The sequence below is a fragment of the Pholcus phalangioides genome, unplaced genomic scaffold, assembly GCF_987345545.1.
Source record: "Pholcus phalangioides strain wild (caught in Gottingen) unplaced genomic scaffold, Ppha-v1.0 ptg000017l_1, whole genome shotgun sequence".
In the NCBI taxonomy this organism is placed as follows: domain Eukaryota; kingdom Metazoa; phylum Arthropoda; class Arachnida; order Araneae; family Pholcidae; genus Pholcus; species Pholcus phalangioides.
The window spans coordinates 68,034,319-68,042,391 of NW_028301610.1; the positions used below are offsets into that span (position 1 = coordinate 68,034,319).

The 8,073-nt window shown below is 36.3% G+C and overlaps 1 protein-coding gene across 2 annotated transcripts in view; it reads right to left on the bottom strand.

Moving 5' to 3' along the window:
• LOC149074676 (uncharacterized) overlaps positions 1–2,055 on the bottom strand; it is a 65,576-nt gene extending 63,521 nt beyond the window's left edge. Inside the window, exons 1-2 of one of the 2 annotated variants that reach the window (XM_089247132.1) lie at positions 1,987–2,055; positions 1,463–1,627 (exon numbers count right to left, since the gene is read on the bottom strand). The gene's annotated coding sequence lies outside the window, so the exon portion shown is untranslated. Of the gene's footprint in view, positions 1–1,462; positions 1,628–1,986 lie in introns of those variants that run through there. The other variant, XM_089247133.1, reaches the window with a different exon arrangement.
• Between the last annotated feature and the right edge of the window lie 6,018 nt (positions 2,056–8,073).

Here is an 8,073-nt window from a genome sequence, read left to right on the forward strand (position 1 = left end):
ATCAATTAATTCCTGAATTTTTGAAACAATATGAAACTAAAATTTCTAAAATCTATTGGTTCCTGAATGATATTATAAAATTTAGAGATTTCTTTGAATATTGACAATTCACGATCAAATTTTTTTTTCACCACCTTGTTTTTTTCAGGTCTCTTTATTTGTTTCATCATTGTTTTATATTGTCTGATTATCATAATTAATTGTATGTTGAAATCAGCAAATCGTGAAACTTATGTGCATGCTCAAATTTACGCATCATTTCTCTTTTATTCTGAATCTTTACTTTTTTTTTTATAAATATGAAATTTTTTGAACCATTATTCTGTATTCGGAGCTTCAAATTCATCAATTACTGACTGTTTAGTTTTTCCGTGTCGTCATCTTTTACCTTTTACCAATGGTTTGTAACCAATGCATGTAAATAAAATTATATATTAAATGTATATTATTATATTATTATATATATTACATATATTAAATTACTTTTTTTATTTATGCATCGTGTTTTTTGCGTTATTTATGTTGATTTTATTTGTTATTTATTTTATTGTTTATTATTACCTCTTGGTATGAGGGCCTGTGTTCGAGTCCCGGCGGAGACAAGATGATTTTTCTTTCCGAGTTCACCTCAGCATAATATCCAGAAAATAAATGTTTCCTAGAAATCACAATATTCTTTCAGAAAACATAGCCAACAATCAATGCACCCTCTTTTACATTTCCTTATACTTCCGTGTCACCCTGCTCTTCTCATGATGTTGAATAAACGAGATATACAAGAAAAAAAAACTATGATTTCGGTTATTCGCAGATTTCCCGTATTTGCTGTCACCCCCGCGAATACGGGGGACAACTATATAATGCAATAGTTTTTTCTTCAGCTTTTATGCTATGCTCTATTCAAATTGTATATTTTATAAGAAAACAATATATTGTACAAAATAATTCGGTAGAGAGTAGAAAATTATTTTAGAATTATATTAAGTATTTATTCTCTATATAAGCCATTTTAAACATTACATGCAATTAACGTGTTTTTCCAATGCAAATTTTTGTATTGAAAAGCAATATTTGAGGTTCTTGACAGAAGGGTTTTTGACGTGACAGTATAAACCACAGTTTAGACCCTCAAAAACTGCCATGCGTCAAAAACCTGCCAACAGGACAATATTTCAAGACAGGCAGCTCTAGTTCTTATGACTCGTTTTAAACTAAAAATAAATCCACATTCAGAGCTGTATCATGTATTTCCATAACGGCAGTCATTATGACAGCTCCGATAGTTCCGGGGGTATGGTAATTTCTATGTTAAAAAACAAAATTCCGTGATAGACATTTCTTTAGTGTTCTGCAGAGAGGTGTGCAAGGGAAATTGAGTGATAAAATAACAATGACTTCGAGTCACTTTCTCCTCCTTCCCTCCTGAGAACATTAAATCACCACAATTGATAAATATACTTACGAATACCGTAATTAGCAATTGAAACGTGAATCTCTTGAAGCCATAACAATCGTTGCTAGGTAACAGAACATCCTTCCATTGTTTACGTTTTCATGGCTCATCTGTTGTTAGTGGTTAGTTGATGAACTGGAATGCAAAACAGATGTTTCCATATCATGTCGCCATCTGTTGGGAAATATTCAAAGTCTATCAGGTTCACTGAGCTATAAGTAAACTTTACTTGTAGCTCAGTGATCAGGTTATATACAATAAATATAGTGACCATACTACACATATTTTCTGGGATGTTTTCCGTATTTTCATGTGATTTTGGTCATCCGTAAAGTGACCATACCTCCCGTATTGCCCGGTACAGTACCGTTTTTTTCTCTTTTTCCCGATTTTTTTGCGAAAATGTCCCGGTTTTTCGCGTATTTTCAACTAAGCCAACTTGACTTTTATTCTTCATTTTATTTATCAAATCAACGAATAAAATTATCTTCTAACTCAGAAGTTATATTACGACTACAAATAAGAAAATTCACCTGTTCTTTGTTTTAATTCACTGCAATTTGAAGTGGTGCTTCATTTCCAGAGATTGTCTTCTTTTCTGTGATTTTAGCAGGAGTTGGCAACTTTGCTTAGTTCTGGCATCATTTTTGGCAATAATTGGCAATGTCCCGTATTTTTCCGTATTTCGAAGCCCAATTTCACGCCAAAAAAAACGCGTGGAAGACGAGAGTGGAGACGTCGGTACTTTCAAAAAGCACGTTCCCCGTTACTATTGTATGCCCGTACTGAGTTGGCCTCTGACCTTGAAGCGTGTAGGGAGGTTTCATTTTTCAAGGAGGGAAAACGAGGGGAAAATTGGGGGAAAAATAGATGAAATAGCACAAAAAAGACGCCAACGGAAAATACTAACCTGATCCTTTTGCCTGCGATTTTTTTACTGAAAGAAGATGAATGAAATCGCCCATAGTGACGTTTGATAATGTAGCCAGAGGCCAACTTAGCGTTGGTGTAGAATAGCTCCCGTTCCGTCATTATTCTATAGTCTTTGTATTGAAAGCCATAAAATGATTGCTTACCTGGGGCACCGCACGGCGCGTATATTCATTCGGTCGTGTATCAACCAGCCCTTTAAGTATGCAAATTGGTAGGTAGGTATTTATAGCTAGATGGGGGGTGGGCTCAGCAATGTTTTTTACCCGGTGACCTATGATGTTGTTGCGACGGCTCTGATCTTACTTTATGGAAATACAGCGAAATCTCAATCCAAAAACTAAGCATTAGCGCGAGTTGTTGTTCGCAATTAACTTAGTTTCACTGCTTTTGTGTCACCCTAGAGGCCGCAGCTAGAAACGAAAATTTACTCTGCCACATGGGGTCTATGTCCATTTCAGCACTAACTGCCCGTAATTGTTAACAAAAAAAGGGTAAACCCGACGCTCTTCTTGGACCAGCACCTGGAAACCCACCTCCTCCCCTCCTTCAGTTGAGGCCCTGTGTGGGCAACCTTTCATTAAAAATCTTTAATTGTACAATTAAGTGCTCGTAAAATTTTACGATTTTCTGCAGGAGAAACTGGAGAAACGGCTAGGCACCCAAGCTCTGTCATAAGAAGCAACATATAAGCACTTCGGCCACCGGGGGACCCGGGCGATTTTCTACAAGATTTTATACCGATTTTCAAACCGATTATTAGGCTCAAATTCGATTATCAAACCGATTTTCTAATGGATGTAGAGATGCTGGAAAAAAAAATTTGCATATAAAAACAATGTACAACAGCAGTTGGTCTTTTTTTTGTGCTGCCCCCAGGCAGGGCCGTCTCCATTCTACCGGGCCTGCTTTGGGTCGGAGCATCGTCTGCGCGCTCTCTATCCCTGAACCTGTATGCTTTGATTACACTTTACCCCGTAATATTTACTATAAAATTTGTCATTCCTTTTGACAGGCAAATATCACGTAGCTCTGTGCCTTCCTTTTTTTTTTTTTAAAAATAGTTTATTAACGTAAAGAATAGTGTATTTCCCATGAATTAAAAAACAAACACCTCATAACAGTGAATTTATGGTCTCGAATATATAAAATTTTGATCAAATCCCATACACAAATACTTATTTCTTTTTCATATAGCCTGCACATGTATTTTTAATCATAACCACACTTCATTTGCCAATGAATACACGATATTAAGAGTAATCATAAATTTATGAAACATGGTCCATAGGTGGTTTGTATTATGGGAAATACATTCAAACTATATATTCTGAATTTGAAATAGGTGAAAAAAAAGCATATTGCCCACTTTCACAGATATCTACACAAATTATTTACAGTGAAATAAATATTTCATTACCACTTTTATACACAACACTTTATTTACAATAATATAATATTTTATTCTCACTTTCATACAGTCGAAAACTTCGTTATAACATTCATTTTGCATAGAGAAGCAGTGCATTAAAAAAATTAATTGCCTATTCAAACAAATGACAAAAATCTACTTGAAAAAGTCCTGGGTGTTGTTAGAAAATTTAACTCTGACAAATTTATATTCAGAACATAATTTCTTAAATGCTCTAATGTGTCACGTACAGGAATTGTCAATTAAAAAAATGCATCTCTTGAGTAAAAGACCTTTCAAAAAATGTCTTTTTTTATGCTTTCCCACTTTTTCTTATGTGATAAGCTCAATATCAACTTATTCCGATGGAGCAATTCTGTACAGGATCATTAAGCAAAAATATTGAGAGCAAAAGCAGTGGCCTCAAAGCTAAAGGTGCTGGAGCACCCACTGAAGTGATTTAGCAATCAAAATCCTTACCTAAAGTTGAAAACGAGCCTACAAGTTCCAAACACTTCCGACACCCCCTGAGCAAAAGAGTTGAAAATGTGTCGTATCAGAGGACGTTACATGCTAGGGTTCATTAACATTATCTGTAGGAATTACCCGAGATAGCAGTCATTTGATCTCAGATGCCGTTATAAGGTCTGGACACACATATCCGCACCGTGCCCGACACGTGCGTCGGCCGAGTGTAGGTCATCACGCGGTCAAAGAATAATTCTTTGCTAAGCAATGCAGCCGTTCACACATATCCGCACCGTAGCCGAGCACCGTCACCGCACCGCGTCCGCACCGTCACCAACTAGTTTATTTTATATTTTTACGGTGACGGTGCGGTCTCGGGAGAGAGAGAGAGCGCAGATTTTTTTAAAAAAAGAGAGAGGAGAGAGCTCATTTATTTTATGTCGCTTCTCAATTTTCATCAATTGCTGAATTATTAATTCCATTTATTTCTTGATTTTAATCAATTTCTGCATTATTACTTTTATTAATTATGAATTTTCAATAGTTCTGGAATTATTTCTTCCGTTAATTCTAAATCTTAATCTATTCCGAAATTATTTCTTTCATTAATTCTGAATTTTCATTGGTACTGAAATAATTTCTTTCAATTATTTTTAATCCATCGATTCTAAAGTTTTCCTTAATTTCGGAAACGGTTTCTCACATTAGTTCAAAATTACCTCCATTAATTTTTGTGTTAATTCACATTTGTGTAGTTATTATTTTTTTTTGTACGGGGGTATTTCTTAGCGTTCGTGTATATTCATGATGCCGATTCCCTCTTCCCACAAAGTATATGAAATCTTGTTAAAGAGAGGGGGGTGTCCTAAACATTTTTCGTGCCCCGAAATTGTTTAGACGCACCTGGCCTCGCTTCTGTGGTACTAGCGTAATATGTAGAAAACATATGGATAAACATTTTCACAACTTTGATGGGAAAAAAAAGTTTAAAATTATGTTTCACATAGCATATAACGAAATTTTGCCGGGGAGATTTTTGTTAAAATAATAATGTAAACTTGGAAAACTAACTAGGTTTAATTTCCGATGCTCTGTAAATGAAGCATTGTTTTGGTTTTAACATAAATTATATATATAAATAGAAAACGGTTCGAAAATTTTTGGGTTTTTTCTTATGAGAAAATATAGGAGACATTTTAAATTTGGTACTCACATCAGATGCAACATGTTAAGCCATAAATGCTTAACCCATGTCCTGTGCTCCAAATGCGGCCCTCGGAAGCATTTGATGTGGCCCATGACAACAAAAAACAAAACAAGGCTCTCGAGTGGTCTCAAGCACATTTCAAAATCACTTGAGCGACTAATGGCACACCTCCAGTTCACTTAAGTGGATCGTGATACATTTGCAGATTATCCTATTTGAGTGGTTAGTGGCACATTTCCAGATCTCTCGAGTGGCCCGCGGCACGCTTGCAGATCACTTAAGCGGCACGTGCCACTTCTTTTTAGATAATTTTGGAGGATCGAGACTCATTTCTGGATAACTTAAGAAGCCCGCGAAATATTTCAAAACAATGAAGTGGCCCACACCTTCCAAAAAGTCGAGCACCTTTGTGCTAAATATCTGACAAAGGTGTTTCAGCGACTGGGACTTTGGCAATGAGTGCTTTAAATTACTATCGAATACTGGTGAGGCTTTATCATTGAATCAAGCCCCGGCAAACTAAACACCCCAATTGTTATTGATTTTAATATCCATTTGCCATTTGCAGAGGAGCCAATTTTCAGTTTAGAAGATTCCGCGAACACACACACACACAGAGTAAAAGATATGCTCGCTCTTTCGTACAATATGCTCCTACTGAGCTGAGATGCACTTCTCCGAGGTGTTATCGGAATTTGACACCACCTGCCCCTACAGATGATTATATTTATGATGGCCGTTGACTCTGAATAAAAAAAAACCGAGTGTGTAGGTGAGGAAGAGAGAGTACCCCTCTCCCCCACAGATTGTTTTAATTTCTATATGACTTTTTTTTTTCTCTCTCCCCTTTCATCACTCCGTAAATAATCTCCTCTCTCCAAACTATAAACAAGAATGCATATAGTCAAACTAAGCAAATGGCCGTCTTTTTATTTTCAGCTGCATTAAATAGATCCTATCCTTTTTTGCGGGTTTGTCACATACAAAAAATCTATCGGAGATCAATCCAAAATAAAAAATTTATATACATGTATAGATTATTTACAGAAATGTTTAGAACAATTAATTATTGTTAATTTACGCTAGGGTTATTATATCCAAATCACTCTTGTTAATTAATTTACTGAACATTTTGATTACACCGAACCGGCTGCGAGACTTGAAGCAATCGACACAGCTTCGTAGTCAGCATACGGCAGCGACACGGGCAACACACGGAAAGGTGTGGTCTGAAGAGGAACGAGCCGAGCCACGGCCAACTGACGCCCGAGCTACGCTCCTGGCACGGTGCGGATATGTGTGTCCAGACCTATAATTGGAGATGGAACGAATATTTCGCTGTTATTCAGTATATTCGGCCCTTTTGCCAAATATTTGGTTCGGCTAAATATCGGTGTGCACAACAATTTAAAAAAATCATATTAACCCTTCGATGGGCAGCGCCATATATATCCGCTCAAAAATGTTGTGGTGAATCTGGGCAGCGCCGTATATATCCGGCCGACCTGATCAGTTGCCTTCCCCTACTTTCTTTGTGTAAATCTGTCGCCCCTGCAGTTGACGAGCTCCTCCTCCAGTATTCAGAAGAGATCATGACATTGTAGGACGCTCTATACAGCTACACAATACAGAAAGCACACGGTAACAATGCTATTATCCCTTGCATTGTAATTGCTATCTTGAGGTGCAAAGGGTTGTAGGGAAAGAGAATTCTTGAAGATGTTTCTGTGGTCTGAAGTATTTTTTTTTTCAGTCCAAAAATAGAGTATCGCTTTTTTTCCCTTTCACTCAGTTATTTCTTCTATATTTGATTTTTTTTTTATTTTTGAAACTTTCGGGTGATGATTAGTTTAGAAATTGATATGATACAGAATTTATGTTTCAAAATAACTATGAACGTTAAACTAACACCTCTTGAGCTGAATTTTTTTTCGTAGTAAAGAAAGGACCCCCCCCCCACTCCTTCACCCTCTCATCATAAACTGACTTATTTTCCGCTAAACTATGCTATATAAAATTATCCGTGGTCAACTATGATACTGTAACTAAGCCATCCATCCTATATCTCTAACATAATATAAACCGTCCCCAAAAATTAAATCCTATTTCTGCATCTTCTGACTATCTATAGTCGAATGGAAAAACTCTCTCCCCTCAACTATCATTGATCACAGTCTGTCACAATCAAACACATTCTTTTGTATCGGTCTCGACAAACAATATTGTATGAGTAAATGTAAGGAATTTCGCAATTTCAGCATTTCTTTATTTTTTCAACTACAATCTCTCGTTATTATCTATGCATATCATTTCCTCAATAACCTCACAGTCTATAAATCGAGTTTATTACACTGCTGATGTATTCCAAAAACATAGAAATTTTAGTATCCATTACACATCTTTCACGTTCTTTGCGAACATCGAACTTGAATATTACCATAATTATTTTAAACTTCTGGAACTTTAGGTCGTACATTGCACTCAGTTCTGTGAAGTTTTTGAAGTGACACTTTCCCAAGCCTGCACAATCTTCCAATCCTAACTTATCACATTCCTGAGTTAACGCAAAAGGGAAGGTCTAACCACCCCGATGAGCCAGTATAA